This window comes from Zea mays, chromosome 9, assembly GCF_902167145.1.
Source record: "Zea mays cultivar B73 chromosome 9, Zm-B73-REFERENCE-NAM-5.0, whole genome shotgun sequence".
Lineage (NCBI taxonomy): Eukaryota > Viridiplantae > Streptophyta > Magnoliopsida > Poales > Poaceae > Zea > Zea mays.
The window spans coordinates 45290544-45306203 of record NC_050104.1 but is presented as its reverse complement, the minus strand read 5'-3'; the positions used below and the strand labels follow the sequence as shown (position 1 = coordinate 45306203).

The following is a 15660-nucleotide window of genomic DNA, read 5'->3' as shown; positions in this document are numbered from 1 at the left end:
TACTAGTAAATAATAATCTGACCAACTAAAAGCAACTGCTTGACTTATCCCCACATAAAGCTAGTCCACTACAGCCAAACAGGATGCTTGCTGAGTATGTTGATGTGTACTCACCCTTGCTCTACACACCAAACCCCCCCCCCAGGTTGTCAGCATTGCAACCACTGCTCAGGAGAAGATGAAGCTGTGGAAGGAGACTTCCAGGAGTTCCAAGATTACGACGAGTTCTAGGTGTGGGTTAGCGGCAACCCCCAGTCGGCTGCCTGTGAAGGCCGCGTTATCTACGTTTCTTTTCCGCACTTTGATTTATTGTAAGAACTATATGGACGTCTCAGACGTATGATGTAATCGACTATTTCCCTTATTAATACTATTTTGAGCACTGTGTGATGATGTCCATATTATGTAACTGCTGTGTACGTGAATAACTGATCCTGGCACGTACATGGTTCGCATTCGGTTTGCCTTCTAAAACCGGGTGTGACATAAGTGGTATCAGAGCCGTGCTGACTGTAGGACCGCTAACCTAGAGTAGAATGGCCGTTCTAAGGATTATAGACCTCTGTCTCTTCCTTGACTTTGATATCTCTTCAAAAGTTGGTCCTACTGACCAAACCTATGTTCTACTACATATTATACCTTGCTGAAAATTATGTTTTATTCTGATCCTTCATTTATTTATGATTCATTACTTGCTGGTCATATTAATTCTGTTCTCACCCTTTTTGCTTGCGATATCTTTTGTAGATGGCTCGACTTAGACACACTGCACGAAAGTCAGTCATCCCCTTCTTACCCTCCCGCCTTGCTGAGCGTCCGCTTCGCCGTCCTGTGGCCGGACAGTCCAGCCACTTGGAGAGACTACACCACCGCCTGCGTGAGGAGCAGGAACGTCGACGACAGGAGCAGCAGAGCTCTTCCTTCTCGCTCCACCAGGAGATAGAGTCTGTGAGGAGCTGCTCCCCTGTGCTTCCTCTGGAGCCGCCCCCTGCACCACCACTGGGCGCCCCAGCCTCTGGAGTAGCTGCTGGAGGAGACCCAGACGACGGAGGAGGCGACGACAGCTCGAGCCACGACACCGACTTCTCTGCTAACCCTGAGCCGGAAGGATGGGTTGCTCGACCCATCACTCGCGACGCTGCTCGCGGGTGTCACTTCCATGATGCGCTCGACACCCTGCTACGTCGGGCATTTGACCGGCATACTTGGTCCGTCGAGTATCGCTGTGTGGTCTACCAGCATAGTCGCGGGGTCTACCCGGACCGCTGGGAGGCAACTTGCTTGGTGCGCTGCCCGGAGGACAGTCTCCAGGGTGCAGAGGCCTGTTCAGAGCACTATTCTATCTCTGAGCGGGACTCAGCTGAGGCAGCCATGCAAGATGCTGCACGGCGTGCGCTTTCGCACTACTGCTCGGTTTTCGGTGGGGCAGCTGACGGTCTTGACCTGAAGTATTACCCCCGCCGTTCATCTGGCAGCACAGGAGGCGTGATTGTCTCACCCGTCGGTGAGGGCAATCCTAGGTTGAGCAGCACAGTCAACCTAGCCGCCGTGCTAAACACGGAGCTGGACCATGCATTAGACGAGCTGAGTAGGGCTCGTGCTGAGATCGCCCTGCTGCGGGCTGAGCGTGCGGAACGTCGTTTTCTGGACGGTGGCTCCCCCGCTCCTGTTGGGACTCAGCACCCGTACCGCTCACCTCAGCGTGGACACCAGTCTTATGGCAATCCCGCCTGCAAGACCAAGATAAACCTAGAACCATAGATCGTTAGAGTTGGATCTTGTAATTAATACGAAATAAATATATACATGGAAGCTTCAGTCTTAGCGTTAGTCTCGGTCTTAGTTAGTTTTAGTTAGACAGGGTAGTTTGCTATATCCTGTGCATTTATGTTTGTCATGATGAACTATGTTTGATTTGGATCTTTGTAATGATTGTCACCAGAGTGTGGGTATCCCCTGCATTTTGGTTTACATACTATGTCAATAAAGTTAGTTATATAGTTGGGAAACCCATTATTCTCCTTTCCTCTTTATCTGAGAAGCTGTGTGGTCTGTGTTGGAGATCAGTGAAGATGCTCATCTGTTCAGTGCTGTTGGAGAATTCTATACTCTTTTCTTATGCTGCAAGCTTTGCCAGATCAGTTCTGATGTGTGGTTGCGTTCTGCAGATGTCAGAGAACAGGCGCAGAGGAGGAAGGCGTGCTCAGCAGGAGCGAGCCGCTCCGCAGGATGAGGTGCCCCAGCAGCAGCACCTGCCGCCCCCGCCCCCGATGTCGATCGAGCAGATGTTTCTGATGCAGACTCAGGCAGTTCAAGCCATCGGTCAGACTCTGGCCGCCATTCAGCAGCAGCAGCAGCAGCAACAGCAGCAAGCACCACCCCAGCCTCAGATGCCTCAGATGCCTAGAGACAAGCGTGCTGAATTCATGAGAGGTCATCCACCAACGTTCGCTCACTCTTCTGACCCCATGGATGCTGAAGATTGGCTGCGCACTGTGGAGCGGGAGTTGCATACCGCTCAGTGCGATGACCGGGAGAAAGTCTTGTATGGTCCCCGTCTGTTGAGAGGAGCAGCCCAGTCATGGTGGGAGTCTTACCTCGCCACCCATGCCAACCCCGACACCATTACCTGGGAAGAATTCCGAGGTAGCTTTCGTCAGTACCATGTGCCTGCAGGTCTGATGACAGTGAAGAAGGAGGAGTTCCTGGCCCTCAAGCAAGGGTCATCGTCTGTCAGTGAGTATCGAGACAGGTTTCTGCAATTGTCTCGCTATGCTCCTGAAGATGTCAACACCGACGCCAAGCGACAGTACCGTTTCCTGAGAGGCTTGGTTGACCCTCTGCAGTATCAGCTGATGAATCACACCTTCCCGACATTCCAGCACCTGATTGACAGAGCAATCATGACAGAAAGGAAGCGCAAGGAGATGGAAGATCGTAAGCGCAAGATCAGTGGACCCCAGCCTGGGAGCAGCAGCCGTCCCCGTTTCTCAGGCAATCAACCTCAGCAGTTCAGGCAGAACCAGCGTCCACCTCAGCAGCATCAGCAGCGTCAGCAGTATCAGCAGTTCCAAAGGCAGTATCCTCAGCATCAGTACCAGAACCGTCAGAGCAATCAGTCAGGAGGTCAGTTTCAAAAGCAGAATCAGCAAACACCTCGTCTTCCTGCCCCAGCAAATCAGCAGAACAGTCAGGCAGCACCAGCTCAGGTTGGAAACAGGGCATGTTTCCACTGTGGAGAGCAAGGCCATTGGGTGATGCAATGTCCGAAGAAGGCAGCCCAGCAGCAGTCAGGCCCCAATGCCCCAGCAAAGCAGAATGTGCCTCAGCCTGGAGCAGGCAATCGCCCTCAGCCGCGCTATAATCATGGAAGACTGAATCACTTGGAGGCTGAAGCAGTTCAGGAGACCCCCGACATGACAGTAGGTATGTTCCCAGTCGACTCCCATATTGCAGAAGTGTTATTTGATACTGGAGCAACACATTCTTTCATTACTGCATCATGGGTAGAAGCACATAATCTTCCAATTACTACCATGTCAACCCCTATTCAAATTGACTCAGCCGGTGGTAGAGTTCGAGCTGATAGCATTTGTTTGAATATAAGTGTGAAAATAAGGGGGATAGCGTTTCCCGCCAACCTTATAGTAATGGGTACTCAGGGAATAGATGTCATCCTAGGGATGAAATTGGTATGGATTTCATAGTCGGATTGCCTCGCACTCGAGCCGGCTACGATTCCATTTGGGTAGTAGTGGACCGATTGACCAAGTCAGCCCACTTCATACCTGTCAAGACCAACTACAACAGTGCAGTATTGGCAGAATTGTATATGTCTCGGATCGTTTGTCTTCATGGTGTGCCAAAGAAGATAGTGTCAGACAGAGGAACGCAGTTCACCTCTCATTTCTGGCAGCAGTTGCATGAAGCCTTGGGCACGCATCTGAATTTCAGTTCAGCTTATCACCCGCAGACAGATGGTCAGACTGAAAGAACCAATCAAATCCTCGAAGATATGTTGAGAGCCTGTGCGTTGCAAGATCAGTCCGGATGGGACAAGCGATTGCCTTATGCGGAGTTTTCCTATAACAACAGTTACCAGGCCAGTTTGAAGATGTCACCGTTTCAAGCGCTGTATGGAAGGAGTTGCAGAACTCCGTTGCAATGGGATCAGCCTGGAGAGAAGCAAGTGTTTGGGCCAGATATTTTGCTTGAAGCCGAAGAGAACATCAAGATGGTTCGAGAGAATCTGAAGATAGCGCAATCGAGGCAGCGAAGCTATGCAGACACAAGAAGAAGAGAGCTGAGTTTCGAAGTCGGAGACTTTGTCTATCTGAAAGTGTCACCGATCAGAGGAGTCAGAAGATTCGGAGTCAAAGGCAAGCTGGCACCCCGCTACATTGGTCCGTATCAGATTCTTGCAAGACGTGGAGAAGTGGCCTATCAGCTCAGTTTGCCAGAGAATTTGTCTGCTGTGCATAATGTCTTTCATGTGTCTCAGTTGAAGAAGTGCTTGCGTGTGCCGGAAGAGCAGTTGCCAGTGGAAGGTCTGGAAGTCCAGGAGGACTTGACCTATGTTGAGAAGCCAGCTCAGATCCTTGAGGTTGCAGATAGAGTCACCCGAAGGAAGACCGTCAGAATGTGCAAAGTCAGATGGAATCACCACTCTGAGGAAGAAGCAACCTGGGAGCGTGAAGATGATCTGATGGCCAAGTACCCGGAGCTCTTTGCTAGCCAGCCCTGAATCTCGAGGGCGAGATTCTTTTAAGGGGGATAGGTTTGTAACGCCCCGAATTTTTGCAGTTGAATTTTTTTTCTTTTCTTTACTCGCCAAAATTCGGGCGTTACCTTTTCCTTTTCTTTTTCCCCTCGCTAAACCTTGACCTTTTCCAAAGTTCTAGCGGGATTCGGTTTGGAATTCCCGTACGTATAAAAACCCTAGATGCTTTATGTTGCTTGATGCACCATGCCGAACCTTGCATTTCTTTTGATTGCTTTGAAAGCGCAATTGCATTCATGTAGAAAGATCGGATTTCGAAAATGTGGAGAAGATCTTTTCTTTCTTTTTTCTCCCTCTCTTTTTCTCTCCTCTTTTTCTCTCTTTCCCGCGCCGTGGGCCGACCCCGGCCGGCCCAGCCGCCCCCTGGCGCCCCCCCCTTGGGCCCAATAGGCCCAGCCGCCCCCCACCCCCCCCCCCTCTTTTTCCCCAAATCCCCTCTCCCTCTCCCTCATTCTCTCCCTCTCTCCCTCCCCACCCAAGCCGCCGCCCCCACCCACCTCCCTGCCCTAGCCGTCGCCGCTGCCCCGACCCCGGCTGCGCGCCCTCGCCGTCGGCCACCCCCCCCCGCCGGTAAGCCCCCTCCCCTCCCCCTTCTCCCTCCTCTCTCCTTCCCCCTCCCCTCCTTCTCCCCTTGGCCGCTGGCCCTTGGCCGCGCCGCCCGGCCGCCCGGCCGCCCCCAGCCCCGCGCCGCTCGGCCCCCTGGCCGCGCCCGCGCCGCTCGGCCCCCTGGCCGCGCCCGCGCCGCTCGGCCCCCTGGCCGCGCCCGCCGCCCGCCCTGGCCCCTGGTCGCGCCCCCCCTGTCCCGGGCCGGTTCAGCCGGCCTCGGCCCCGGCTCAGCCGCCCCGCCCCCCCCAGCTCGGCCGCCCCCCGCGCTCGGCCGCCCCAGCTCGGCCGCCTGCCCCCGGGCCGGTTCAACCGCCCTAGGGCCGGTTCAACCGCCCCCCCCCTTCTGTTTTTATTTTTTTTATTTAATTTTATTTACTTTCTGTGATCCTAATTACTGTATTTTAAGTAGGCTAATCGCTGTTCATGCTATGGGAAAATAGGAAGTTTAATTTAAAATTCCGTTATGTTATGGATTCACGTAGTTAATTGTTTACCCTGTGCAATGTTGATCAACTAAAAGTGATTAGGTTTCCATCAGTATATATAAATATATATAACAGAATTATGTTGTTAAAAACCAATTGTGTCATTAGTGTATAAAATTTAACCCCCCTGCGAGACCTTTCCCGTTTCTTTCTAACCATAACAAATGCGTTATCGAACGTCATACTTGATGCATATTCGCTTTATTTGTTATCTTGTATGGTGTACTGTTCTTTTGTATTAAATATGTGGATGTATGTATGTACGTTTGCGCTCGCATAGAGAACGATCCGGTCGAAGAGCCCGAGGAATTCGCAGGAGAAGCCCCTGAGCAGCAGTCGTTTGGTGGAGGCAAGTGTCCTTTGACCTATCTCTGTCCTATTCATTCTCTAATTCACCTCCCGCATTACACATTTATACCTAAGGATTGACTAGCTTTTGTTATCCATGTCCTTGTTTACCTATTTGGGTCGGATTATTACTACTTAGTCTGATGCTATTGCTCAACTCTAATCAATGAACATGATGTGATTATCTATGATACGCTGTTTTCCCTTCTCTTATTATGATGTTGTACTTGTGGTATTCAAGGGGGCTCGAGCGGTTTCTCGAGTGCCTCTCCGTAAGGACCTGTTCTATGGATGACCGCCCGGGAAAACAGTGCAACCATGAGGGTGGAATGGGGTGCCCTTAGCTGAATAATTAGAGGATCCGGGGTGTAGTTCACTTAGCCGTCGTGCCGTCAATGGGGCTCGGTGTATGCGGCTCGCTCTGCCAAGGTTGATTTGTCCCTTGGGGAGGAGTGCGGTGCATTTAGGAAACCTAACGGGTGGCTACAGCCCCGGGGAATCTTTGTAAAGGCTTCGTAGTGAATCCTTGGCCATTCACCTCGGGAGTGAATAAGGGTCTTGCAAGCCCGGGCCAGAGAGGGAATCACGGCTTGTGGGTAAAGTGCACAACCTCTGCAGAGTGTTATGAAACTGATATATCAGCCGTGCTCGCGGTTATGAGCGGCCAAGGGAGCTCCAGTGATTAGTGGTACTTGATAAGAGACCTTTTGGTTTACAGGTGGCAATGAGATTGATGGTTTTGGTTATGACTATGGTGCTGGTAAGTGGTATTCTTTCCGTTTGGAAAGGGTACATCGGGTTAATAACTTGGGTTAATGCTAAAACTTGGCTTTCTACTAGTAAATAATAATCTGACCAACTAAAAGCAACTGCTTGACTTATCCCCACATAAAGCTAGTCCACTACAGCCAAACAGGATGCTTGCTGAGTATGTTGATGTGTACTCACCCTTGCTCTACACACCAAACCCCCCCCCCAGGTTGTCAGCATTGCAACCACTGCTCAGGAGAAGATGAAGCTGTGGAAGGAGACTTCCAGGAGTTCCAAGATTACGACGAGTTCTAGGTGTGGGTTAGCGGCAACCCCCAGTCGGCTGCCTGTGAAGGCCGCGTTATCTACGTTTCTTTTCCGCACTTTGATTTATTGTAAGAACTATATGGACGTCTCAGACGTATGATGTAATCGACTATTTCCCTTATTAATACTATTTTGAGCACTGTGTGATGATGTCCATATTATGTAACTGCTGTGTACGTGAATAACTGATCCTGGCACGTACATGGTTCGCATTCGGTTTGCCTTCTAAAACCGGGTGTGACACAACCCTTACCTCCTTCGTCTCTTCAACTGTCACATCAATGTTGATGTGTGTGGGAGCATCAAGGCTGTTAAATACCTGTTCAAGTACATATACAAAGGCCATGATCGCGCGTCTGTTGTTATGAGAGATGCGAGCAAGGCAGATGATGATGTAGATGAGATCAAGCAATACAGAGATGCAAGGTGGGTGACTCCTCCAGAAGCGTTATGGAGGATATACGGCTTTGAGCTTAGTCAAAACTCTCCACCTGTGATGCAACTGCAACTCCATCTTCCAAACATGCACATGGTGGCGTTTCACGAACGTCAAATGGTCGAGCGAGTCATCAATCGTCCAGGTGCTGATAGGTCAATGCTCACGACATATTTTGAAGCGAATAGGCTACATGAGGGGGCTCGTGGCATCCTGTATCGTGACTTCCCTGAGTGGTACACTTGGCAGAGTGGTAAGGGCAAAGTATGGCAACGGAGGAAGCGTGATACGGGTGGGCAAGTCGGTAGAATAGTCTCTGCTCATCCCGCTGAGGGGGAGCGCTACTATCTTCGTGTTCTCCTAAACCATGTGACTTGCGCCACCTCCTATGTAGATCTAAGGACAGTAGATGGTGTCACGCTACCAACTTTTTGTGAGGCAGCAGAGAGAAGGGGACTGCTTGAGTCGGACAACACACTGGATGAGTGTCTCACTGAACGTGCTCTTTTCCAGATGCCATCGGCGCTGCGACGACTTTTTGCCACAATACTGGTGTATTGTGAGCCAAGCGACGTGGCGGTACTCTGGCAAAGACACCTAGATGCTATGTCTGAGGACTATCAACACAGGAGTCAGAGTAAAACTCATGTTGAGCAGATGGTATTGATTGACATTAGGAACATGCTGCAGTCAATGGGAAAGGACATAAAGACATTCCCTCTTCCTCCTATCATCGACACGTATGACGATGCTATTGGTACTGCTAGGGAGGTTTACGAGGAGGAAAGTATCGAACCGGCAGTGGGAGATGTGGCTCTCAAAGACTCTCTTAACGAGGAATAGGGGGCCGCCTACGATAGGATTCTATCTGCCGTTGACACTGATCAGGGCGGATTGTTCTTTGTGGATGGACCTGGTGGCACCGGGAAGACTTATCTATACAGAGTGCTGCTCGCGACGCTACGCGGCCAGGGCAAGATTGTAGTGGCAACAGCTACATCTGGCGTTGCGGCTTCCATAATGCCTGGAGGAAGAACCGCCCATTCACGCTTCAAAATACCTCTCACTATTGACGATGGCGCTATATGTAGCTTCACGAAGCAGAGTGGAACCGCAGAGTTGCTACGGAAAGCATCTCTCATTATCTGGGACGAGGCTTCTATGACCAAGAGACAAGCTGTGGAGGCACTGGACAATAGCATGCGCGATATAATGGGTCGGCCCAAACTACCATTCGGTGGTAAAACCATTGTATTCGGTGGGGATTTTAGACAAGTCTTGCCTGTTGTTCGTAAAGGGTCAAGGGCTCAAGTGGTCGCTTCTTCGCTACGGATGTCTTACCTATGGGAGTCCATGTCCCACTTAAAGCTTGTTAGCAATATGAGGGCAAAAAATGACCCTTGGTTTGCGGAGTATTTGCTGCGCGTAGGCGATGGAACTGAGGACACAAATAGTGACGGTGATATATGTCTTCCTGACGAGGTATGTGTGCCTTATAGTGGGAGTGACAGCGATCTTGACAACCTAATAGACTTCGTTTTCCCAAATCTCAACGAAAATATGTCTGATTCGACCTACATCACTTCAAGGGCGATACTGTCAACGCGGAACGACTGGGTGGATATGATAAATGCTAAGATGATCGATCGTTTTCAAGGGGAGCATATGGTGTACCATAGTTTCGATAGCGCCATGGATGATCCACATAACTACTACCCACCTGAGTTCCTAAACACACTGACGCCTAATGGGCTGCCACCACATGTTTTGAAGCTCAAGATTGGATGCCCTGTTATATTGCTTCGGAATATAGACCCTGCCAATGGACTTTGCAATGGCACCAGGCTGGTCATTCGTGGTTTCCAAAGAAATAGCATTGACGCAGAAATTGTGCTGGGCCAACACGCTGGAAAACGGATTTTCTTGCCGCGTATACCTCTATGTCCCTCCGATGAAGAGATGTTCCCTTTCCAGTTCAAAAGAAAGCAGTTTCCTGTACGCCTTAGCTTTGCAATGACGGTTAACAAAGCACAGGGTCAGACTATTCCCAATGTTGGAGTGTACTTGCCCGAACCAGTTTTCTCTCATGGCCAACTATATGTTGCTCTATCTAGAGCGACAGCTCGATCGAACATAAAGATCCTTGCCATCCCAGCCGTCGATGTGAAGAAGAGGTCGAGGAAGGGCGTAAAAAAGAACCCCACAATAGATTGTGGGACATGCACCAAGAACATCGTCTACAAGGAGGTCCTAACAAACTAGACCCATGGTAAGGGCTAGATGTTCAGCTAACAAACTAATAGGATGATGTTCATCTTCTGTTTGATTGGTCTGGTGTATTATCAAGTCATGTTTACACGCTACAATTGTTAATGTTATAGCTGCACAATTTGATATTACCAGAAAACGTTTGGAAAATTTGATGATTTGAATGCTGGAGTACTAGGACCCATAACTAGACATGGCTTGGGGGTCGGGGTACTGACTATATCATTTGCAGTCCAAGTTTAAACATCCTGATTTTATTGATATTTTGGTTAGATTTGGGCATTTGGCTTGTCTGAATAAGTCTTTTGATGCATTTTGATTGAGATTAAAATGACATTTGTATGTACTCCCCGTTACTTATTGAGATACTTTTGTATTTTAACATTCATGACTGATGAGATGAAAATGATTAGTTTATTGCCCTCAATACATGCTGCATGCGAGTTTGGTTAGTTTTGCAGATGTTGAAATAGCAAATTTTGTCTATTCAAGTGTCATGTTCATTATACTTATTTCTTAGACTTTGTATTGTTGCCTGCTCTTTGCTCATGCTCCAGCTAATTTCAGTGTCTGATGCTACTCATAGTACTAAACTGTACATAGTCTCATTCGATTTTCAGTTAAATTAACATGTTAATTTGGTACCATGATTTTAAATATGTTCATTTTCTCTTGGTGCTTTTAAATATGTTAATTCTGACTCGCTCCTTGCATAACTATAGAGTATTCAGCTACTATGGTGGTGTACAAAAGATTACTTCTCTACTAAAAGGTAGGAGTCAGTCAGCTGCTGGTCACCCATTCTGAGAACTGTGTGGCCACTGGATTCTTGTCTTGTCCTTTTAACCATTCTTCTTTAATGGAATGACTCACAGCTCTCCTGCATATTCAAGTTAACAATTACGCATCTCGTATTTTTAAGCAACAGTTCACATCATGTATTCGCCCTAACTTTGAACAGTTGATTAACCCTAAACCCTCTTATGTACGCTCTTAGAACTTCAAGTTGCTAATTTCTTAACTAATGAACATACTTGAGAGCAGTTTTCTGCCACCCTCTCAGAAGCTCAGGCTTCATGTTTCAAATCCACCATGTTTTGTTTTATTTGTTTCATTGGGATTTGAGCTTCTCACAACCTCATTGTATATATAACTCTTCGTTGTTCAGTGAAATGTACATCATTACATATAGCTTATCATTTCTCTAACTAACATTTGTGAGTCTTTTTAATGGATTATATCTCATTAGCTTCCTTTTTTGGCATATTCAGCTGTTGTTGCTCAGCTCAAAAACTTGAACTGTTTGCTGGCTGCAGAAGACCAATCTGCAGATGAAGCAGTGAAAAATTCTAGGGTGATGCTAAATATACTTGTATGCATAATCACCATAATTTCAAACTTCATGAAGTTGGACATAACTGTTGGAAGGATTCCCCATATTACTGATACCACAAAGCATACCCCATCATGCAACTATTTGGCTGAAGTCACGTCTAGCTCTCCTGATAGAACCATTTCTGATACACTTCGACATTGGCAGCAGAAAGCAACTGTTCTTGTGATGGAAGCCAGATGTGTCAACTGGTTAGTAGGTAAGTTATCTTCAGTTTTCTTTTGGATTTATGTACTGTGATTCTTGGTGTTTCTTTTAGATCATCATTGTGATACTCATTTCTTGTGTATATTGTGCTGATGCTATAGTACCTACTGGATTGTCATATAGGCCTGTTTACTGGAAAAGGAAAAGATTCACTACGGGTGTAGTAAAACTAGGACCATTTCTTTGCCCCTTATGCAATGTGTACCTGAGTCATATCTCATTTGTTTGTTTGCATGAGCGAATCAAACCATATATGTGAAAATTCAATAAAGCTTCCTTTATGACTTGTAAGAATCTGGTGGTCGTTGGTTTAGTGGCTTATCCATGAAAAGGAAAGTGGAAGAGGGAGTCACAAATAGAAATAGGACAGTGAGACTGGTGCTCCAGAGACATAATAGAAGCCCAGCACGCCAGTATATGTAGATCCATTGGTGAATATGGGAATTTTCTCAGCTATCATGGTTATTGGCACATTGCCCTTTTGTTGTGGTTCCTTTTTTCTAAAGTGTGTACCTAGATTTGTATTGGATTACCGAATCTATTTATTGGCTCATCGCCCTTTTGTTTGCAGAAAATAATAAACGGTGCCAAGGTCAGCAATTGGACATGTCTTTATTTTTGTGAAGATTTATCAAGGAAGATATTAAGGAGTTTTGCTTTAAGCTGGCTGAAATTTCTCGTATTACTATATTGGTAATATGCATTTTCATCGTACATTTTTACTGGCTCTAGGTCCATACTGTCTTGTGCCCCTTTTTACTTTAATTTCAGGACTTTGCCAATTTGAAGCTCCCAATATTCATTGCACGTCCAGATCGAGTTGAAGATGGTATACGTAAGTGCTATCAGGAAGCAAAAAATAAGCCGAGGGATCAAAAGATTGATTTACTGCTTGCTATACTACTAGATCGAAATGACAGTTTATATGGTAGTGTCTATGGTGTAAGACATAATTTCTTCACTTCTATTATATGTATGTGATTCATGATATCACTTCAAAGCATAGAAAATATTAAAAGGACCTGTGAGACAGATATTGGTCTTGTGTCGCAGTGTTACTTTCATTTGGTTAGTCATGGTTATTGTTCATATGTTATAGCCAAATTTAAACTTCTCAATATCACGTGTCCAAATCAACATACATTATAAATCCGAGTTTAAGAGTTAGCACTTGTTCCACTATTTCTACCGTTGTCCAGTTTTCACTATTTCCATCATCAATACTTTTGTAAAAAAAGCTTTATATTTCCTTGTAATTAACATGCGGTCCAATTGTTCGCCGTGGCAACGCACGGGCATGGTACTAGTGAAACATTAAGACTCAAAAGGCTTACTTGAGATAAACAAGCACTAGAGGTTCTGAAATCCAAGTAAGCGCCACTTGGTTATATGCATCTCTGGGGATTAAGCATTAATTTCGTCTATGTGATAAACAAAAACATAGAAACAAGATAATCCGCTCAAGTTGAGAGGCGCTCACTCTTATATCTGCATGTACCAAAAAGTTCAAGATGTTACATATCCTAATATGTAATAACTATTATAAAGATGATGGCTGTTATCAGTTCCCGATATCACAGTAGCTAACAAAAAGTCACTTAGTAAACTACAGAGAGCCTAGCAATCAAGAAACAAGGTAGGGAAATTAGTGATTACTAAAACAATAGCATGGGAATCAAATTAACATCAATTAATAGGCACTATCTCCTCCAGCACTCCATATGTATCATGGAGTAAATCAATGTTGTGATGGCATATGACACATTTCAGGTTGAATGACCTAATAAATAAGCAACACTATGAGAAAATAAACACCTAATAAATAAGCAACACTATGAGAAAATAAACACCTTGACTGCAGTAATGACATTCACCCATATAGCACCATTGTGCATATGTGTTATATTTGCACTTTTACAGCAAACACAATATGATGAAAAGCAATCAACAGCTGGATACCCATATGTGCTTTTAGGTACTTCAGGGGCTAATATGTCCTAAAATTGTTTCCATAGAAACTAAAAGAAGTGTTTCCTCCTAAGTTTTTAGTAATTCGTATTTACATTTATGACTCTAAATAATTTGTTGTAAAAATACCATTCATAAAAATACAACAACTATGCATCCAGTGGTCAGGATCACATTGCCAGAAAGATGTCATCATGGCATGAAACAAGCTATAAAACATGATTTTGTTATTCGCTTAAAATATACTCAATGTTTAATATTGTTGAAATTTGTGAATAAAATTATGAAATTTGGCAGTCTGAGCTGAGTTCTGGCTCAGATTCATTTCGAGTTTCTCACCACTACAGTTTTTCAACTATATATGTGTTTCAAAACAAACGAAGACAGAGAAGCACATCTAGCAGATACCAGTTTATTGATTCTTGAAAGATAGATATCCTTGTGCCTCATGTTGAACAGATATCATTTTACTGATCCTTAAGCCTGCTAGGTTCTGATCTAGCGCGTGGCTTGTTTAACTTAGCGGCTAACTATAGTTTATGTAGGTCTCCTTCAGCAACAGAAGGGTCTCCAACTGGCACAACTGCAATACCAACAAAACCATGCATTATTTAGAAGAAAAAAATCAAAGGCTAAATAGGTTAGGTTAAAAAAATGGCATCTTAGATTAATAAAAATAATCTCTACTAACAAATATTAGTTCATTGTTTCATACAAGTGGTCAAGAAGGAGCATCGTGCATTTGTAATAAAAAGATGATAAACGCACATATGGTGACAAGTATGGAAATTAATATTTTTGTTACAATATCTAGAGTTAGGTTGCTATATTTACACATATTGTTTCCAAGAGCTGAACAGCTAGACATATATATAATTATATAGAGCATGTAAAATAAACATTAGTTAAATTTGGTGCAGCCCATTCTCTGCATCTGCAAACTTATTAAGAAATAAAATTTCTTACATTCTGTTCGTATTTAAATCAAGTACATCTCTTTGAGCATTGGAAATTAATTTGGTTACTTTGAGGTCTGTATCATCAAGCTATTGTTTTCCTGTGTTCTAGAGTGTGAAGGAGATTGTTTTAAAAGATTCTGGTGAAGGGTCACATGCAAATTGCAATTGTCTCAAGGATAGATCAAAAGTATGTCGTAAAGTAGTTGCTTATGCAGGAAACTTACTCATGGTATCATGCCTCGTACATCTCTATCCATTGATTTATTAATAATTTTATATTATGATGATATGCAACCTTTTATTTTCATCCGAAGTTGCAATTTGTGTTCTCAAACATTTGAGTTCCGTTTTCATTAAGTTTTAGTACTCCTAGACAGTTTCTATACAGTCTACATTTCATTACTGACATTCAGTTTCTATAGTCTGTATTTCATAACTGTTAATAGCCATATGCAGCAACAGAATTCAGTCTTCCTAAAAGAATACTTACATGTGTAATTTGCATGTCGCATACTCTTAGTGTCGATTATATTTCAACCTTAGATATATTCATGAGGCTGATTGATATTTTTTAAAGTGTATGTCTGTACTTCGCAGACTCTGCTGTAGTGCAGTTTGGAATTGCATTTTACTACTGAACCGAATGTAAGAAAACGAAAAGGTCTTCATATCAGTCAAAAAATAATGGAGATGCAAAATACACCTGAGGAATTTATAAGTGTGGCTACACGGGACTTCATACCAAATCAGAATTGGCCATATCTAACTGTTACCAAATGGCAGTTTGCTCTCTGATCGGTTTGTGCTAAGTAGGATAAATTAAATCCAAGAGGAAAGCAATGTTAGAGAAGCTGACTGAGACGACTGGACAATCTAGCCGCAACGACGAAGTGGTGCATGAAGAAGGCAGCTAACTAACCCTAATAGACAAGATCTGATCTGAGTAAGCGCGATGAAAGAGGGTTGTTTGTACCTATGGGAAGCGATGAGATGAAGAAGACAGCGCGGCAAGGGAGGCAGTGGAGGGCCGACCGTATCCACCGTAGCTTTTGTCGGCTGTGAAGGCGATGCCTGCTTTCTCGCGGTGGTGGCGACACTGCTTTCTTGTTCCTTCAGAAACGCCTCGTCATGCC

At 45.2% G+C, this 15660-nt stretch overlaps 1 long non-coding RNA gene across 1 annotated transcript; it reads right to left on the bottom strand.

The window, feature by feature from the left end:
- Positions 1-13445: 13445 nt before the first annotated feature.
- Positions 13446-15660, bottom strand: LOC118473307 (uncharacterized). Its single transcript, XR_004852614.1, has 2 exons — positions 15501-15660; positions 13446-14151 (listed from the first exon to the last, which is right to left on the bottom strand). It is a non-coding gene; the product is annotated as an uncharacterized lncRNA (long non-coding RNA).